The following is a 21,432-nucleotide window of genomic DNA, read 5'->3' as shown; positions in this document are numbered from 1 at the left end:
AGTTAGAAACGTGAGGCTTTAGCTATCAGAAGAGGATGAAAAGGCTGGGTTTCTTTTCTCTTGAAAATAGAATGCTGAGGGGTGACTTAACAGAGGTCTTTAAAATGCTAAAAAGTTGTGACACAGTAGATGCAGAAAGAGTGTTTTCACTTGTGGGGAAGAGCAAAACTGGAGGCGATCAAGATAGTCACCAAGAAATCAAACAGGGAACTCAGAAGGAACATCTTTGCTCAGAGTGATGAGAATGTGGAATTTGCTACCACAGGGAGTGGTTGAAGCCAATAGTTCAGATATAGTTAAGCAGTGGGTAGATGAGCATTTGAGGGAGAAGGGGTTATGCTGATCGGTTTAGATGAAGGATGGGAGGGATATCAAATGGAAAATTAAGCTAAGGTGACCACAAGCCTCTGTTCTCTGGGGTAGTGCTCACACAAGTTGCTGTGTCCCCAGGTAAAAAATGTCCCCAGAAGAGTCTGTGGTTCACGAAACTCAGTCCCAAATACCCGAACATTTACTTTCTCATGTTGGAATATGTCTCATACTGAAGTGAGGTACAGTAGAGTATGTAGTGTAAGCTGCCTGGTGTCTGATAAATAATATTAATAAGTGCATTGGAGAAAAATATCCAGAGGATTTCTATTATTGCTATTATTACCATTAGCTTCAACATAGATAGTACAGCACTATTGCCATTGCCATAGTTACGATACTGACTGAATGGCATATGATGTAGAGCACCTGCAAGATTCAGGATTCAGTGTGAAGTGAAAATGACATTGTCAAAGAGAGCATAATTGCTGTTTCAACAACCAGCTTCAAAAGGATTTTCCACACTCATGACCAACTAGAAAAGAAAAATCTATGTGATGATCAATATGCCAGTCGTTGTCTTCCATTTTGAGCAGAGGCAGGACATCTATAAAAGAACACAAAGATACAGCTAAACACAAAGCTGCTCTTACAGCACATGCTGGTTCTGGTGATGCTACTGAATTTTTTTCACAAAAGTGAGCCAACACAGGCTAGGCGCTATAGACAGTAGGTGCAAAAATATGACACTGCAGAATAGTGTTATTGTATTATTTATGAATGGTGTCTGAATGCACTTAAATAGTGTTATGCCACATCAGTGGTAATTATATGCACAATTATTTTGCACTTGTAGCATATAAGTGCAATTGTTAACACATAGGCTGCTAAAAATATTTGCCTCTTGTGATGGCCCATGTGCTTTTGGTGGAAAATCTATGTTTTATGTTGGGGATTGTTCCTCTAGCTTCCTCTGAAAGATGATTTCTTGTGAAAAGCAGCTTGCTTCCAGTAATTGATCATGTGACCAAGCTGCCTGGGAGATAAACAACAGGAATAAAAGGGTCAACCAGTAGTTAATTATAAGGGTGAATAGGTTTCTGGATGTGGTTCTGTGGTCAAGAAGTTTAGTTTTAGTTTAGAACAAGCTGGTGCAGGGAGCATCTCTTTTCGGCAGGATTCCGTAGAAATTCGGTACGCTGGCTAAATGAGATTTTAAAAATCTTGATAACTGAAGGCTCCACTACAGTGAGATAGACTTCTGGGACAACCAAGCTGAAAGAGAGAGAGATGGTTCAATACATAAGGCTCCAGAGGTAAAGAACATTAGAACCAGGAGAGTTTCAACCCGCTTAAGACGCTAGCAACACCTGTGTTGAATGGTGAGTCTATAGCTATGGGATGTTTGTAGAAAAGTTGAAGGGAAAATATTGCCAGAAGGCCCAAGAAATCTCAACTCTTAAACAAGTTTTCAAAGCAGCTCTCAGACCAATTGGTTAACCTTCCAATTTTTGATAAGCGTCTGACTTGAGTTTTTTGGGGTGTAAGTCAAATGGGTGTAGAAGAAATTTGACTTAAGAAGTTCAGTTCAGACCCTAAGGCTGGAATTTCCACCCCCTCCCCCGTGCTGGGGCTGGCAAGCCATCAAGATCTCTGTTCACACTGGCAGGACTGGAAGATCCCGCTGGTGTGAGGGGCTGGAAAATTCCAGCCTAAGTAATTGTATTCTTTGTACTTTTGATATCTTCTAAATAACAGACTATTTAAGATAGAATGTAGTTCTTAGTATTTATGTTCTTTGATTTTGGTCCAGCAAAATTCTTTTGTTTTAAGCCATGAAACTTGTGACTTTATTCTTTTGGTTTTCAGATTATGTAAAAACCACATTTGTGGTCTTGATCATAACACTCAATACACTGCACAACCAACATTCACCGTCCTGACTACTGTACTCCTACCCTGTATGCTCCTGGATTCATTTTGGGAAATATGGTCACTCTAGCGTAACTGCTGGCGTGGACTGGTTGGGCTGAATTGCCTCTTGCTGTGCTGTATAGTCTATGTCCTTTCCTGAAATCACCAATTCGCTCTTAGGTGCAGTTCCAGAGGTATAATACCTCACACAAGTAACTATTCTTTGGCATGTGACCACATATAATAAGGTTTAAGCCATATGGTTTATTGGTTGCACTCTTACTTCTGATGCAGAAGATGTGGGTTCAAATCCCTCACTAGAATCGTGAACACATAACTTAGGCTGATGCTTCAGTATGGTATTATCTTTTGGATGAAACATTAAACCCAGGAACATAAAAGATGATGCTGCACTGTCTTGAAGAAGAGCAATGAAGTTATCCCAGTGTCCTGGCCAATACTTATCCCTCAATCAACATCACTCAAAACAGATTATGTGGCTATTATCACATTGGCATTTGTGGAAGTTTGCTGAGTGCAAATTGGCTACTGCATTTCCTACATTACAAAAAAATCCACCATTTGTGCAAAACATGTTTTGAGACATGCTAAGTTCATGAAAAGTGCTATATAAATACAACATTTTTTTCCTTTATTACCCGGTGTCCTCACACAACATTTTCAAGTGGAGATCCAGTGGACAACAGTCAGGTACAGGCTACACAATGGCAATACCACTGACATATTGTTCCCGCTGGTTGGCAAGACAGTAACAAGAAGAATTTTTTAAAAATCACAAGAAGAGTTAAAAGATAGAAAAAGTTTTTACACAGAGAATGTGTTGAATGCGGGATGCACTGCCAAACACTTGAATTAAAACAGTCTATAGTTTCTGATTAAAACAGAGTTCATAATTCATTTGTAAAAGGGAATTAGTTATTTGGAAAAGAGGAATGCAGTATTAAAGGATATAAGGAGTAAGCAGGAGGGAGATGTTAGATTAGGTGGCTCATATGGAGAAGAACAACTGCAAAGGCTATACAGACCCATTGGCTGTTTGTTTAATGGACCATCTATGACTGAGAACACAATCGTACATGCAAGACTTAAAACTTCTCTCATGGCCAAGTTAATTGCAAGACACTTCACCATCCTTACAATTAGTTAAAGCTGGGATTCTATCATCACATGTCTGGTAATACAATTTTTTTAAACTTTAGCTTTAAATGAGCATTGACATCCAGGTAAAATGGCCACGGTTTTGACCAGCTGAAAGAAACATATGACATTAGTGTTGAAACCAAGAAATTGTTGACTGTGGACATACTTTTAAAAATGCAGTTTTAACAGGGTCTTGAAACAAAAGTTCACCCTTCCCTGTGAAAGCCAGGTGACAATAGTTCACTTTGTAGCTTGACAGTTTAAGAGGAGCTCTCCCAGTGCCATCAGGGAGACATGGCAAAGGAGTAATGAAAGGAAGCAATTTACAGCAACTAGCCCTGTCTCCTTATTTTAATTGAGGGCAATGAAAAGCATCTTTAATGTGATGTACATCGGTCACATCACATATCAATCAGGCACACACACAGTTTATCAAAACCAATAATCTTGGGAAGGAATCTATAGCCGTCACTGATCATAAGCAATAACAGCAGCTGTAATCAGTGCTCACTCAAAGCGATGCCTGGTTGATCATCACAGAAGAGTTGGAGAAAACTCATCAGTATTAACCTGCCAGTTTTTGCTTCACACATGATTAGATACCAAAGTCAGAGAGTTCAGGAGGTATAAGGTTGGCTTATCCCTTGCACTTGTTAAACACCTTGAATTGCTAGTTTCCACACTTTCCCCCCTGCCCCCTTCAATTTCTTTGTTTTCTTCCACTACCCCTTGAAGGTGCTGGCTCGTGCTAGACTGTGGGTCACTCTTTGGCACCTCATTCAACTGTATGAGCCTAGATTATGAAGCGCAACACTTGGAGCCCGAGTCTTGTCCTCAACTAACAATAACTAAAGCTTCATCTGTTTTCTTTCTGTGGAGGTAGGAGGCCAATTTTTTATATAATCATATTTTATATATAATACATATTATTTTGTATTTATATATATATATATATATATATATATATAGTTGTTTGGTAGCACAGAACTTGTGTATTGCTGGAAAAAGACATGTCTCTTTTATCGGCAACAATATATTTTGTGCAGCTTCAACAACACTCAAGAAGCATGACACCATCCAGGACAAAGCAGCCCATCCACAAACATTCACTCCCTCCACCACCAATGCACAGTGGTAGCAGTGTGTACCATCTACAAGAAGCATTGCAGGAATTCACCAATGTTCCTTAGACAGCACCTTCCAAACCTCTAACCACTACCATCTACAAGGACAAGGGCAGCAGATGTATGGGAACATCACCACATGGAAGTTCCCCTCCAAGCCACACACCATCCTGGCTTGGAAATATATTGTTGTTCCTTCACTGTCGCTGGGTCAAAATCCTGATACTCCCTTCCTAATACCACTGTGGTTTCACCTACACTACATGGACTGCTGTGGTTCAAGAGGGCAGCTCATCACCACCTTTTCTAGGGAAACTAGGGATGGGCAATAAATGCTGGCCTAGCCAGCAAGGGCCAGATCCTATGAATGAATAAAAAAATTATATATTTTAAATAATGATATTTATCATTATAGTGTGAAGTTCTACATCCAGCATAAAAACCCAAGGGCTGAAATCCCAGACCTCGATCTCTAGCCTGACCTCATGTTGTTAAACAGTTCTGTGATTTCTCCCATCTCCATTTATAGGATTGCTCAGTCAGCAGGAGCAGCCCCAATCCTCCAGCTCTCAGCTGCTAACAGAATCTTTATACAATCGATTGTAGGGCAGCCATAAATATCGGATGCAATGGAATTGCTGCATCCTGTGTTAGAATAGTTTTGGACAGGATGGTGCCAGACCTGTTTTGATGGCGTCAGAAAACCTCTGTGAAATGCTTATGTATCAGCCCTTTGAAGTTGCCCCTACAGTCTCACTGTATCCAAAACGAATTCACCAACATGATCTTCTGCTTTTTTTAGACTGCCGTTAAAAAAAAAAGCCACAAAATTTGGATCTCTATATTTCCAACACAAAGGGTGCCATTTCAGTCCAAGATGCCATCTTGCACCACTTGTCCAAATTTTGGGACGGGCCACACCAAATGCCATTTTGTATAAGTCAAAGTATGAGTGCTGGGAGTGCACAGCTGGCAGCTCAGTCAGCGGGGACCACTAATTTGACTGCGGCAGTACCATTTTCCACCTCAATATTCCAGCTAACATCCTCCCTTATCCTTGTACAGCTGAACATGCATTCAACAGCAAGACTCCCTCCCACCGGCGCAACTTAAAAAGATCATCAATCACTCTAAAATTAGTTGCTGAGTGATCTCTACCAACTACTTCTACAATTTTGGTCTCCTTATTTAAGGAAAGATGTAAATGCGTTGGAAGCAGTTCAGAGAAGGTTTATTAGACTAATACCTTGAATGGGCGGGTTGTCTTATGAGGAAAGGTTGGACAGGCTCAGCTTGTATCTGCTGGAGTTTAGAAGAGTAAGAGGTGACTTGATTGAAACATATAAGATCCTGAGGTGGATGTGGAAAGGATGTTTCCTCTTGTGGGAGAATCTAGAATTAGAGGTCACTGTTTAAAAATAAGGGGCCACTCATTTAAGACAGAGATGAGGAGAAATTTTTTTCTCTCAGAGGGTGATGAGTCTTTAGAACTCTCTTACTGAAAAGGCGGTGGAAGCAGAGTCTTTGAATATTTTTAAAGCAGAGATAGATAGATCCTTGAGAAGCAAGGAAGTAAAAGGTTATTGGGAATAGGCAGGAATGTGGAGTTGAGACCACAATCATATCAGCCATGATCTTATTGAATGGTGGAGCAGGCTCAAGGGGCTGAGTGGCCTACTCTTGCTCCTAATTCATATGTAACTACTGCTGAGTTAGTGGATGTGTTTGTGGATTATACCATCATTTAAAGTTCAGTGAAGTCTACAGGACGTGGTGTTGTGACTTTTAGAGTTCAGCTCAGAGTACTTGTTCTCAGCCATGGGTGCATTAGTTTCCATGCCCTTTGAACTGTAGCATGACAGGGGGAATCAGCAGAGACAATACAGAGGTGGATAAACTGCTCGAAGAGGGAGGAGGAGGAAGGGGAGATGGTTTCTTAGCAGGAGGCCATATCCACCCAGAGTCTTCGGGGGAAATTCTCCTCCCTCAACCTTAACAAAGAACAGTGCACTACAAGCTCCATATCACTAAAGAGATGGTCACTGAAATCTGCCATCTGTTGCAGGCAGACCTGCAGATTCAGAGCAGGGCTAGAATAGCATTGCCATTTGCTGTGAAGGTGACTGTAGCCATGAACTTCTTCACATTGAACTCCATCCAGGCTAGAGAAGGGAATATCTTCAACATCTCACAGTCCACAATCCACTGCTGAAAAGATGGCTGATGCATGGTGTGAAAAGAGAAGGGAAATACATTTCCTTCTGTCTTTCCAGTGAGAAGCAGATGGAGCATGTACATGGCTCCATCAGGACTGTGGGCATCCTCATGGTGCAAACTGCATACACATTGCTTTCCAGGCACTACATCTAAATTCAGAGATGTACCATAACTGTAAAGTGTTCCACTCTCTCAACGTGCAGCTGGTGTGCAACCATACTCAATGCATCAGGCAGGTCAACGCCCTCTATCCTGGCAGCGGTCATTGGAATGTATTCAGATGTTATGAGCCTGCACAGTGCACTTTGATGTCATTAAACACATGAACTTGCCATCTTGGTGTCTGTCTTTCCTTGCAAGAGCCTCCCAATATGTAACAGATTTTGGTAATGAAATGGAATCAATGTACAAAAATATTGGCAGCAAACAGTAGTAGGGACCATGATGAACAAGGTTAGCTGGCTCTTGGTGACCTACCTGCTAACATGGTGGAGATTTTGACAGGATTATGCTGAGCATCACCTGACAGCATGTGGCAACACTCAGTTGAATGGGCTGCTGCAGATCCTAATGCCCATCTTATTTAATGTCTCTTCTGAAAGACGACACCTCCGATGGTGCAGCACTCCCTCAGTACTGCACTGAAGTGTCAGCTTAGATTTTCTTCTCATGTCTCTGACTTGAACCCACAACCTTCTGACTCAACCCTTATATTTGATTAGCTACAAGAAAACTGGACACCCAAACCAATGCATGTGCTTACTGAAACCACCCCTCCCCCACTCCCACCACCAGCTCCCAAACACACAGAGACACGAAAATAGCTGAAATCTCTTCCAGAAAACAATTAATAGAAACCACTTCAAATTTGCAAGGTTATGAGGAAAGAGCAGCAGAGTGGGCCTAATTGGATAGTTCTTTTAAAGATTTGACACAAGCATGATGGACCAAATGGTCTCCTTCTGTGCTCCATTATTATATAATTCTACAATTTGAAATAGCTGTAGTACAAGGCATAGCTACAAATTTAATGGAAATATTTGTAATAAAAATTCCAATAGTTTGAAATAAGATGGATCACTGCCCCAATACACTCTCCAAAGAATGCAATTGTGGTCAGCACCTTTTTAACCCCTGAAACTTTGTGCCAAAGTCTTGAAAATTATATTTTAAAAAGTATAAATAACTGCGGTAATTTGCATTGTCAGTTAATAAATGTATGATATTGTTTAATTGGAAGCCTGTTCTAATGAATTTCATTAAGCTAGATATGTCTTTGGATCTTACTGCTCCAAAACACATTGATCTTAGTAAAAGAACTTTCATCAATATGAAACCAAGCAGAAAAGTGTGTTGACATCCAATTCCAGAGTGATGGTGACTTTATATTGAATTTTAATGTTGGCACCTGGTGTAAAATGCCAAGTTGTCAGGATGACTAAACGGCAAGTTAGTACATTAAGCAGGTCTTTGTCATTTGTCCTTTAACGGTTATACCTACTTATGGTTTTATTCTTAAAAATGATGAATAAATGTCAGTGTTGACACTGATGCTAAGTGTCATCTTGGGCTCTTTAGAGACCACATTTTCTTTTTCAAATTAAATAGCTAATGAGGAGGCTGTTGCCTTATCAAAGAAGAGCACAACTGCAGGCACCCTGGTTAATCTAGCAGCCAAGAAGGGAAATGGACCAAAACAAAGAAACTGTCAGTAATACTGCTCCACGCCCATTTTACACAATGTCATAACATGAGTTACAAAACAAACTTGTTCCCCCTGTGCAAAGTGAGTTCACATCTGTCCAAAGTAATGAATCAAAAGCTTTCTTTCTCCAAGGTGTGCTTAAATTCAATGAGTTTGGACAATTTCAATGGAGTTCACAAATGAACAAAATTCATAGCTTAGATCTGGAAATTAACTCAATTTCTGTGTTGTTCAAGGGCATCTTTCTACGTCTATTAAAACTAGATGAACAGCTAACCATCACAATGTTTCTGGGACAGGCAAATCAACTTAAATGCAAGAAATCTCCAAAAATTGACACTTCGGCTGAATTCGATCACTTGTTCAGTTTGTACAAGGGTCGATCAATTAGAACTGGCTTATACCCTTTACTGTTCATGCTCATTTATTTTCTGCAACATTTTGGTCTCTCTTGAAGACACCAGCTTGTCCTCAGGTTTCCTACTAACTCATCCAAATGGACTCGTCACTCTGCACTCCTCTGGACTCAACATTGAGTTCAACCTCTGCTCCCATTTTGTTTGCTGGTTCATTTTTTTTCTCATTTCTTTCCTTATTCCTTCACTTTCAGACAGCCGCTATCCAGCTATTCACACCTGAGCTAGACACATCTTTTGTTTCTTTACCTGTCCCATTACCATTCCCTTGGCGTTTGTACTGTGTAAAATTTGGTCATTTAATCTCTCCTACCCTCCACACTATCACAGACCTTACATTTTGTTCCCTCTCCCCGCTTTCACTTGTTCAAATCCCATTTCATTTCTTTCCTCAATTCTGATGAAGGGTCATCAACCTGAAACATCAGTTCTGTTTTGTTCCACAGATGCTGCCTGACCTGATTATTTCCAGCATTTTCTGTTTTTATTTCTGATTTCACCCTAACTAGCCAAAGGCACTGAGACCAATTGTAATTCCTCAAATGCCATACTGGTTGAGTTGAATTAATGCAGCAGAAATCGGGGGTCACATAATATATATATATATACAAATATACATACACGTATGTGTGTGTATATATATATATATTATATATATATATATATATATATATGTTATATATCTCAATAATAGAGAACAACTAATGTTTTGGTTAACATATTATTCATGTTCTACATCAAATCTAACAAATAGCATCAAAAATGTTCAAAAAATCCTAAACTTGTATCATACTAATGTATATTCATGTTTAGTCAAACATGGTACATTGCACATCAATTCTTCCATATCACAAAGCTTTTCAAGTGTTTACAATGAAGTATTAAAAAGTTTGGAACAGATGTGATTCCATGTTACAATTTGTACACATGTTCTGAAAGCTCATGAATCAAGAAATAATGATGCCCTAACATTCTCGTTTAGGCTACATTAAAAATACCTTGCTGTATCATTGGTTTGGGAATAAAGCTTTCATCTCTGAACCATACAGATCAAGAAGGTACAATCTCCAGTCTGTGCTGGAGGTTGACTGTCATAGCCCCAGCTTAAATAGTAAAGTCGACCAATAGTCTAGCTCATAATTGCTATGCTACTGGAAGTCTGTGCAGGTGAATCGCAGGGTCAGGGTTGGCAGTACAGGTCTTCACTGTTAAGTCTTATGTCTTTACACAGCCACTGCTTATGGGGTGTACTCCTGTGAGGATGAGAGAACAGGCAAGTTGCATAGCAGTTGATCCTGTATCCCAGAGTTTCACTAATGCCTATGAGAAGAACTGGCAGGTCTACTTGGTCACTGCAAAAACAAGGGGTTAATTTTGGTTAATTATTTTTCACTAACTTTTCACAAATTTATAATTATCAGTAGAAACCACCATGATGTACTGTGCTACCTGAGTGATGCCACTTCTAAATAAACAAAGCTTGTATTACAAATAAGCAGCCTTCGATATGCAATTACTATGACTGATGCATAGTTAGCTTTAAGTGGTCTTATCCAGAGGCAGTTATATTTAAGTACGTTGTTCTACCTCACAGTACCTGTGGTAAGATTCTTATCAGCAATGGGTAAAATAACTCCATTTCCCATTGATGCCCTGATAATTGCACTAAAGCGCTATAACTTCACAAAAAATCAGTTGTGAAAGGTCCGAGAAATACTCTGGTACAAAATTTCAACGTTCAGAGTCCAGATGCAATATTCAAGTGGTTCCTTTATTACGTATGCGGGGAGCAAATGCTGGGCAATCCAGGTGCTTCTCCACCGAGGTTCAAATGAGTAGTTTATATATTTTTTACTATCAGTTACAACTTAATGATATTAGTTAGACAAAGGCCATAGCACAATGACTCCCCGGTGGGCTGATAATTGTGTTCTTATACAGTAATTGCAGTACAGAGACTAGGTATTGTCCTTTTGGAGACAGCAAAGAATGTATGCTTGTTCTATACAAAAAGTTTACAGGGGGCTGACTGGATGTGGTTTGAGGCCATCAGATGGTGTGAAATGGTCTTCCCCATTTCTTGATTGAGTTATCCTGTGTCTTGTTTGTGTGTGTCTCCCATTTCCTAATTGCAAATTTACAGTTGAGCCCTTTGTACAAGTTTTTAGCTTTCATGTAAGGCTGTGATTGTCTATGTATGCTTTGGCACCCTAGCTGCTGGTCCTGGCTGGCACTTTAAAATAAATTTAAATTTTCTGCACCCTCAGTTGCATACAGTCCTTACATTTATGACTAGATGTTAGGATATAAGATGCTAACTTATTGCAATATATCCATCTTTGATTACCTACATAGTTAACAACTAGATTCTTATAAGAAGTAGGTGACTACCACTGCCTGGTGTGCATGAGAACTAGCCTGCATAAAGTTAGTCTGTGTTTGACCCATAATCTTTCACTTCACATGGGACTGTGACGCAACAAGCTGAGGGTTTATTTTTGGAAGGAATTCATGGAAGGAAACTTATTATAGACTCCCCAATGGTAAAGGCACTTTCCTGTGTGGTACAAACCAGAAAAGCACCAGGTTTGATCCCATTCCCAACCAGCTGGCAGTGGCAAATATTTTACAGTTGAGCTCAGTATCCTTTTGACTTGTAGTGGGGGGAACAAATCAGCCAGGGTTCTTGTTTACTATTCAGTACTTCCAGCTGGAAAGTGTGAATGTTAGGTGAGGACCATGGCTGGGTTTTGGATGGGCTGCCTATAATCAAAACCTACATCCCACCAGCTCTCCCCCCTCAACCCCCAGACCCCCCCCAAACTCCTATAATAGAACAGCTGGTCACAGTTTTGCTCTTATGTGAAAAAAGATATAATTGCGTTAGAAGCAGTTCAGAGAAAGTTCACTTGACTCATTCCTGGGATGAACGGCTTATCTTACAATGAAAGGTGGAACAGGTTGGGCCTATACCCATTGGAATTTAGAAGAATGAGAGGTAACCTTAAACATATAACCTCCAGAGGGGTTATGAAAGGATGGATACCGAGAGGATGTTTCCTCTTGTGGGGGAGACAAGAACTAGGGGACACAGCTTAAGAATTAGAGGTCTCTTGTTTAAGACCAAGATGATGAGAAATTTTTTTCTCTCAGATGGTCTTTAGTCTGTGGAATTCTCTTCCACAGGGAGCAGTGGAGGCTGGGTCATTGAAGTTATTCAAGGCTAAGTTTGATAGATTTTTGATAGACAAGGGAATCAAGGATTATAGTGGATGGACAGGAAAGCGGAGTTGAGACCACAACCAGATCAGCCATGAGCTTATTGAATGGTAGGCAAGGATCAAAGGGCCAAGTGGCCTGCTTCTGCTCCTAAGTATTATGTTCCTATTTTTCACTGTTCATTTTTGTAGTCTCAAAGTTGAAGAATGATCAATTGTACATTGGAGCATGACCAGTACCTGTAACAATGATCACAGAGAGAAGGGAAGAAAAATACAGGCACAACTAAGAAACACTTGCTTAGCCAGGAAGAGTTATTTTTGCAGCTTGTAAGGTGCATATAAACAAGCATATGAGTATAACTGATAACTAATGCTGGGTAGGGCAGATATTGCCTCTCTCATTCTCTGTCCCATGCTGCGGCACTCTTCTTTTAATTTTTCAATAAAAGCAGGAGGCAGAATTAGGGGCTGCCAATCCACATGAGGGCAAAGAAGCAAATTTATTTTGGTATATCTGCTCAAGAGGTTAGACTGAATTACAGCTCCCAGCACTCCAGTTGCTTCTATGTTTTTCAGGAGCCAGCACTCTGGAATTGGCTCCTGAATAACATAGAAGCAACCGGTACTAATCAGGCCATTGGGTTGGGGAGAAGGTATGGAATGGGGCTGCCTCCATGCTTAAGAAGGGGAGTGAGGCTTTTTAAAAAATCTGTGAATATTGGAAATCTGAACTAAAAACAGAATGCACTGGAAGTGCAAGCAGGTCAGTCAGTATTTAATAGAGAAAAGAATCATTCTCGGCCCTCAGTTCTGAGTACATACCTTTTTAAAAAAATTTAATCTTTCGCTGGATGTGGGCTTCACTAGCTAGGCCAGCATTTATTGCCCATCACTAATTGCCCTTGAGAAGGTAGTGGTGAACTGCCCTCTTAAGCCACTGCAGTCCATGTGGTGTAGGGACACCTACAGTGCTACTGGGAAGGGAGTTCCAGGATTTTGACCCAGAGACAGTGAAGAAACAGCAATATAGTTCCAAGTCAGGGTGGTGTATGACTTGGAGGGGAAACTTGCAGGTGGTGGTGTTCCCATGCATCTGCTCCCCTTGTCTTTCTAGGTTAGGTCGCAGATTTGGAAGGCGCTGTCGAAGAAGCCTTTGTGAGTTGCTGCAGTACACCTGGTAGATGATACGCACTGCTGCCACTGTGCGTCGATGGTGGAGGGTGTGAATGTTTAAGGTGGTGAATAGAGGGCCAATCAAGAGGACTGCTTTGTCCTCGATGCTGTCAAGCTTCTTGGAGTGTTATTGGAGCTGCACTCATCCAGAGAAATGGAGAGTATTCCATCACACTTAAATGTTAAGCTCCACTGCTGATGGCCTGCTGTGTATTTCTGCTTCTATGTGATTCACCTATACCTGCAGAATGGAGGACATTTAATATGAAATTTAAACGGGATAAATCTTGCTACTGTTCATTTTATCAAGAATGAAGTTTAAGTGAACCTTCATGTGCATAGATATCTGTAACTGCATGGACAGTTATCTATCGACAGCAGGTCAAGGATTAAAGGGCAATGAATAGTCCATTCACCTCAGGGTTCCCACCAAACCCAAACCAGTGGGATTGTTTTTTAATGAATTGAATTAGTTCAGACAGCTTCAAACTGTTTCCCCGAGGAAATCTGTGCAGAACATAAAAGCAACGGGGGAAGGATATCTTCAAGGTATGCTGTCAGAATGCTGTATCTAATCCAATACACGTGTGACCTTGGAGTGTTCAGTTTTCCCAGTAGATGCAAAACAAATGAAAATTCTGCATCACTATCTGTCACACCAAAACACATATACATCAATATAAAGGATTCTGGATTAAGTACAAGAGGATGCACAGATTCTGGTTTCTCTGACAAAACACTGTTACCATTATGAAAATAAGATTATTAAAAATTAAAAAAGCCACAAAAATCCAGCAAATGGAAGCACACTAGAATTTTCCTGTCCAGTTGCTAAAAACCTAATATGTCATTTTGCAGGTTTCTATATGTAAGCATTTCTAGAAGGAACCTCATTTAAAGCAAGGGTTCATCATTTTGTTTCTCAGGCATCTCTATCTCCAAAGAAAAGTTCCACTGGACAACTTGCAATTATATATAAGAAAGATATGCAATTTTATAGCACTTCTCATGAATTTTGGGATGCCCCAAGTTAACAGACAATGAAGTACTTATGAACCATATTCTTTGTTGCAATGTAGGAAATGTGGCAGCCAATTTATACACATGACGATTCCACAAATAATAGGATAATCTCCAGATAATCTGTTTTTTAGTGACATTGGTTATGGGATAAATATTGGCCAAGGCTGTTATTAAGTAAAGTGCCATGCTATCTCTTACATCTATCTTTGTGCATGAAATTCCAGAACTTAGGGCCCAGATGGCTGGAAACACATTGATGGGGCAAACTAAGTGGGGAGATATATAAGGGGAACGTAGTTCTCAGAGAGCTGTGGTGCTGGAGGAACACACAGAAATAAAGATGAGCAAGGCCATGGATGGGTTTTAACATGAAATCGACAATTTTAAAAGTGAGGTGCTATTTTTATATGTTCATAGGGTGAGAGGGTTGATGGCAAGGCCAGCATTTGTTGCCCATCTCTAATTGTCCTTGAGAAGGTGGTGGTGAACTGCCTCTTGAACCGCTGCAGTCCGTCTGGTGTAGGTACACCAACAGTGCCATTAGGGAGTTCCAAGTTTTTGACCCAATGACAGTGAAAGAACAGCAATATAGTTCCAAGTCAGGATGATGTGTGGCTTGAAGGGGAACTTGCAGGTGGCGGTGTTCCCATGTGTCTGCTGGCCTTGTACTTCTAGGGTAGAGGTCATATATTTGGAATATGTTGTCAAAGGAGCCTTGGTAAGTTGCTGTAGTGCATCTTATAGATGGTATACAATGCTGCCAGAGTCTTGTGGTGGAGGGAGTTAATGTTTATCTTGGTGGATGGGGTGCCAATCAAAAAGGCTGTTTTGTCCTGGATGCTGTTGGAGCTGCACTCATCCAGGCAAGTGGAGAGTATTCCATCACACTCCTGACTTGGGCCTTATAAATTATGACTAGGTTTTAGGGATTCAGGTGGTGAGTTACTCACTGCAGAATTCCTAGCCTCTCTGACCAGGTCTTGTAGCCACAGTATTTATGTGGCTGATGCAGGTAAGTTTCTGGTCAATGGTAATCCCCCAGAATGTTGATAAAGGAGGACTCTGTGATGGTCAAAGGGATATGGTAAATTCACCTTGTTGGGGGTGGTCATTGCCTGACACTTGTGTGGTACAAATGGTATTTGCCATTCATCATCCCAAGCCTGTCCAGGTCTTGTTGCATGCAGACAGCTTCATTATCTGAGGAGTTATGAATAGTGTGAACACTACATAATCATCAATGAACATCCCCACTTCTGACCTTATAATGAAGGGAAAGTCATTGATGAAGCAGCTGAAGATTGTTGGGCCTAGGACATTGCCCTGAGTAACTCCTGCTGGGGCAGAGATGATTTTCCTTTGTGTTAGATATGACTGCAACTAGTGGAACCCCAATTCCCACTGACTTCAATTTATCCTTAATCCCGCACACAGTCAAATGCTGGCTTGATATCAGGGGCAGTCACTCAACTCACCTCTTGAATTCAGCTCTTTTGTCTACGCTTGGACCAAGGTTGTAATGAAGGCTGCAGCCAAGTGGCCCTGGTAGAACCCAAACTGAGCATCAGTGAACAGATTACTGTTGAGTAAATGCCACTATCAATGACACTTTCCATCATTTTGTTGATGATTGAGAGTAGATTTATGCAGTTGTAATTGGTCAGATTGGATTTGTCCTGTGTTTTATGGATAGGACGTACCTGGGCAACTTTCCACATTGTTGAGTAAAGGCCAGTATTGTAGCTGTCCTGAAACAGTTTGGCAAAGGCCATAGCTATTCTGTAGGATGAGTTTATCAGGGCCCATGATCTTTGCTGTATCCAGTGGTTGCAGCCATTTCTTGATATCAGTGTAGTGAATCAAATTGGCTGAAGCCTGGCATCCGCGATGCTGAGGCCCTCAGGACGAGTCCGGTATGCATTATCCACTAGGCACCTTGCAACTGCTTCAGCCTTGTCTTTTGCACTGACTTATGCAATGACGTGCAGGGCTCCCCCATCGTTGAGGATGGGGATGCTTGTGAAGTTGGAATAAATAGGTCAGCGAATGCAGGAGTAATGGGTAAATGGGAGCTGGTGCGAGTTAGGACACAGGGCAGCAGAGTTTTGGTGTAAGCTTAGGTTTATGGAGGGTGGGAGGCTGGGCAAGGGAGCTTCAGAGTAATTAGTTGAGTCTGGAGCTAACAAAGACATGGATGGAGTCTTACAATTGACTGCAATTTTCATTAATTTACTTTTCTTAAGGATAGTCTCAAAATCTTTCCTTTTACTTCAAAGTTTTACTGGGGTTATAGATGGTGAAACTTTACTTTCTTTTGTTAGACTTAATCTAATTATTCTCATCTACAGTAGCAGATACAGAAAACATAACTTTTGTAAAAGCATGTTGCATTGATGGCATCAAACCACTTGTTAGTAATTATAAAGTAGTCAGCAATCAGAAACCTTGAACACAAGCAGTACTGTTTGACTTGGTAGATTTTTCCCTTCCTCCTTCTCTCAATCATTTCACTCTTTATCTTTGATTATTTGTTCAGAGAATGCCCCCGATTGTGTGACAGTGTTAGCAATACACTTTAGCAGATTTGAGGTTATCTGAGAAGCTGTACATTTCTTCCACAGCCTACCCGACTCCATTTGTCCCGAGAGTTGGCAAAAAGTGAGACCACAAGGAGCAGACACCAGAGTTCAAGCAGCCAGGAAGGTGTGGAAAAGACAAAGACACTGGGAACCATGGAATGACCATCTGCAGTTTCTAATATTGGTGCTCAAATTGCAACTGTACCGAATGGGAAGGCAGGTAGTTAACAGCAATATTAAATGTTACATATGTTAAGAACACGTTACATTAGCATTGTTGCAGTGATGTGAAGTAGTTTAGGATAACCTCTTCTAGCTCTGCAACTATCCAAAAACACTGCATTCCTCCAACTTTGAACTCCTGTGCATCCCCCCAATCTCTTCTCCCCCTCCCATACCCCCACTGACAGCCATGCATTCAGCCATCCAGGCCCTCAACCTTGGAAATTTTTCCCCTAGATTTCTCGCTCTCTCTCCTCCTTGAAGATTCAAAAAGCTTAATAATTTGACCACATTTTTAGTCACTTCTTCTAATATGTTATCTTTTGACTTGCTGATAATGTTTGTCTTATTGGTTCTGAGAAGCACGCTGGGATGTTTTCCCATGTTAAAGATGCTATATATGTGGTGATTGTCGTTTCTGCATAGTGCAAAAATGGCAAAATACTTCAGACTCAGGTCCCAATTTTTTTTAAACACAAAGCCAAGAGATATGAAATCTGCTCAGGAAGATTGGTTCACACTACATGGGCTAGACATCACGTTGTACTGTTGTTTTACCCAATGTGAAGCTGGGTTTGTCGTCTGTTACCTTTGGATTTGACTATTCAAGCCAGCTTCCCACATTCTCGGTGTCTTCAAAACCTCTGCTGCCAGTGACTTAACTCACACCATATCCCATTCACCTATTACCCCTGTCCTCGATAACCTACGTTGGTTCCCGGTTAAGCAACTCCTTGATTTTAAAATTCTCATCCTGGTTTTCGAATCCCTCCATAGCCTCATCCTTCCCTATCTCTGTTATCTCCTCCAATTCCACAATCCTCAGGGATATCTGAGGTCGCTCAATGCTCGCCTCTTGGGCATCCCTTTTAATCACTCCACCAGTGGCAGCTGTGCCTTCAGCTGCCTACACCAGAACCTCTGGAATTCCATCCCCAAACTCCTGTGCCTTTACCTCACTTTCCATCTTTAAGATGCTTCTTAAAACCTACTTCTTTGACCAAACGTTTCATGGACTATTTTGCTTTATAATGCTCCTGTGAAGCAGGTACATTTTATTGTGTTAAAGGCACTGTATAAATATAAGTTACTGCTGTTGTTCAAAAGTACTTTGGCAGTGCGATAGGCCGCCTGGACCAACGTCTCAAACTTACTGGAGTTTCTTTGACGTCATTAAAACGCACATATTTCTGCCTCCTCTCTCAAACTACTGCCTGGGCTATGAGTTCCATGTATGTTTAGAACTATTAGACAGAGTGTGATTTGCAGTCTACAGCGTAAAATGGATGTTATTAGATTCACTTCAACAGATGAAACATATAACCGCAGCCTTGAGAAAGTTCAATCTTGATAGTCAAAATGAAAAGTATTAAGCGGAGGGAGTTATCAAGGTGAATATATAATACTAACACTGATTAAATAATATTAAAGTTATTAATATTTTACACACCTCAATATTTCTTCAAATTAAATCAGGAAAGCAGAACTACAAGGCATAAATTTAATATTTACGTAAAATTAATTTAAAACACATCAGGAAGAGATTCTTTACTCAAGGAGTTAATGATGTTTGAAATAGAAGTAAAAATACTATTGACAATCCAAATGTAACTGGATGCAAGAGTTAAGAATGCTAGATGGTGGAACTCCAACGTGCCAAATGGTCTCTTTCTTATATATTTCCTTTTATTCATTCTCTCATGGGATGTGAGCATTGCTGGTTAGGCCGGCATGATGCCCATCCCCAAATGCCCTTCCAACTGTGTCATAGACAAAAAAAATGGTTTGTCTAATCACACTAACAAGGAATATATAAAAACAAAGGAAGGTGCCTCCTCCCCTCCTATGCAAGTGCATGAAATGCCTGCCCTTTCACCTCCTTGCTTCCCACCGCCCAGGGTCACTTCCAGGTGAATATTCCAAACACTTCCAGGTGAAATAGCAATTTGCTTGTATTGCTTTCAACCTAGCATACTGTATTTTGACATTGGGGAAATTAAATCCAGATTTTGCTGTCCGTTCAGTCCACAAGCATGACCTTCTGTTTCGATTCACTTGCCATTTAATTCTCTGCTCTGCTTTCACTTTACCTCAGCCTCCTACACCGTTTCAGGAACTGAAATGTTAACTCTGTTTCCTTCTCTACAGATGTGGCCTGTGTAGTTCCAACATTTTCTGTAAATTCAGTGTTAGTGTTAGTCACTCATGTGGCTTGATACAATGCAGCATCAGCAGAAACCTGACAACAGGTTACTAAATTGGTCTCTCTACTGGGCATTGTTTCAAGGGAAATATTTTTAAACAAAAACACTGCATCTGGCAAAGGGATAAATAAATAAAGTTTCAAGTCAAATCTGCAAATTGCTAAATCAAAAGTCAAGATCTTGGACTGAGTCAACAATATAGTAAATTCAAAGAAACAAATTTATAACTAATGTTTCATACTTTCACTTCAATTGAGACTCTTGTGCCACCTATTTTATTGTCACTGAAAGGGTTGCTTCCTCTTGAGAAAGCAGGTTTTACCAATCCCCGTGGTTGTCTAGGTCAGTATAATAATACAAAGCCAAGTGGCTAGTCTGAAGTTGCACACAAAAACATCATCATTTTAAGAAAGATGCTCACCCATTCAAAATAAGGGATAAGTAGCTACACTAAAATACCAGACAGAAGAATTTACTTTTCATATATTTCAGCCCATTCCATACAAAAGAGGGTAATATATGTACTATAAATATAATTAATATCAAGTGGGCTGTTTTCTGAATCAGCTGAGAAACCCCTACTCAAAATGAGTGAATGTGGACAACTGATGTGTTAATTCTGTTTGTACAGCATTAAAAAAACATGAGCTCAATGCAGAGAATGATCAACTAATTAGACACATGAGGCGGCCCAGATTGGTCTGGATAAGTGGCCACTTTCGGTAAACTACTTTTAACCAATAAATAGACAATTTTTCTTTTAACAGTTAAGTATTCTTTAAAAATAGGAAAGTAAAATCAGTGAGCAATTTTGGCAGGTGGTGTGCATATAAGGCAACAGAATAACTGTACCAGGGATTTTTCCCCCCCCCCCCCCAGTGAACCAATAGCAACTTGCAGTAAGAGTCATAGGAACATGGGAACAGGAGTAGGCTATGTAGCCCTCGAGACTGTTCTGTCAATGAATGAAATCATGGATGATCTGGGACCTAACTCCATATACCCATTTTTGTCCCAGATCCTTTAGTACCTTTGGCTAACAAAAAGCAAATATTAGTTTTAAAATTAATAACTGACCAGGCATTATCTAGATGGCACAGTGACAAAAGTTTAACTTCAGGTAAATTATCAACACTGATTTTCCTTAGGTAATTAAAAACTACATCATGGTGACTCAGTTCACGAAATATTTACATTTACAGCACAGAATCAGGCCATTTGGCCCAACTGGTTTATTCTGGTGTTTGTATTTCACACAAGCCTCCTCTGTCTTAATTCATCTAATTCCATCAAAGTATCTGATAGGGTTATCATATAAATATAGCCTGGTAAACCATAAAAGGTGGGAAAAGTCTCAGCCACGATCCATTCTGTGTGGACTTACTTGATTTCAGGAATGCAGAGTAGATGGAGAAGCTACTCAGCTCTACTGTGCCATTGAGAACTTTTTTGTTAAAAGAGAGAAGATCAGCCAGGATTCCACTATTCACTTTCCCCTGCTGGAAAGAGCACACACGGACATTCAGTTATGATTCTCAAGCTTAATTCTCTCCTTGGTTGAATACCTCTCTGAAGCTCACTTTTTTGGGCTTAAATATGAAGAACGACCACTTGGGCAAAGTACTGGGTGGTTCACTATGTTCAGGAGAGGCAAGAAAAAGCCAGCACATCAAAAATGGCAAAGACTGACATAGCCAACATGTAAGACACAGATTTGACATGTCTTGGGAATCAGGAGAGTTTTGTAAACAAGTTGAATTTTGATCTTGCAGTATCAGGGAGCTCAGATGGCATTGGATAAGACCATAAGACATAGGAGCAGAAGTAGGCCATTCGGCCCATCGAGTCTGCTCCGCCATCCACCAAGATCATGGCTGATCTGATAATCCTCAATTCCACGTTCCTGTCTTTTCCTCATAACCCTTGATTCCCTTCATGATTAAAAGTCTGTCTATCTCAGCCTTGAATATACTTAACGACACACCCTCTGCAGCTCTCTGCGGTACAGAACTCCACAGATTGACTACCCTCTTGAGAGAAGAAAGTCCTCCCCATCTCTGTTTTAAATGGGTGCCCCCTTACTCAGAGATTATGCCCTCAGGTCCTAGACTCTCCCACAAGGGGAAACAACCTCTCAGCATTGACCCTGTCAAGCCCCCTAAGA

At 40.6% G+C, this 21,432-nt stretch overlaps 1 protein-coding gene across 2 annotated transcripts in view; it reads right to left on the bottom strand.

Annotated features, from left to right (window-relative positions):
• Positions 1-1,474: 1,474 nt before the first annotated feature.
• Positions 1,475-21,432, bottom strand: part of c13h12orf43 (chromosome 13 C12orf43 homolog) — a 58,931-nt gene continuing 38,973 nt past the window's right edge. Inside the window, exons 7-9 of one of the 2 annotated variants that reach the window (XR_005944815.1) lie at positions 20,653-20,767; positions 9,845-10,198; positions 1,475-1,584 (exon numbers count right to left, since the gene is read on the bottom strand). The gene's annotated coding sequence lies outside the window, so the exon portion shown is untranslated. Of the gene's footprint in view, positions 1,585-9,642; positions 10,199-20,652; positions 20,768-21,432 lie in introns of those variants that run through there. The other variant, XR_005944814.1, reaches the window with a different exon arrangement.

The sequence above is a fragment of the Carcharodon carcharias genome, chromosome 13, assembly GCF_017639515.1.
Source record: "Carcharodon carcharias isolate sCarCar2 chromosome 13, sCarCar2.pri, whole genome shotgun sequence".
In the NCBI taxonomy this organism is placed as follows: domain Eukaryota; kingdom Metazoa; phylum Chordata; class Chondrichthyes; order Lamniformes; family Lamnidae; genus Carcharodon; species Carcharodon carcharias.
Note: the sequence above shows the minus strand (reverse complement) of the source record. Positions and strands in the feature narration are given on the sequence as shown.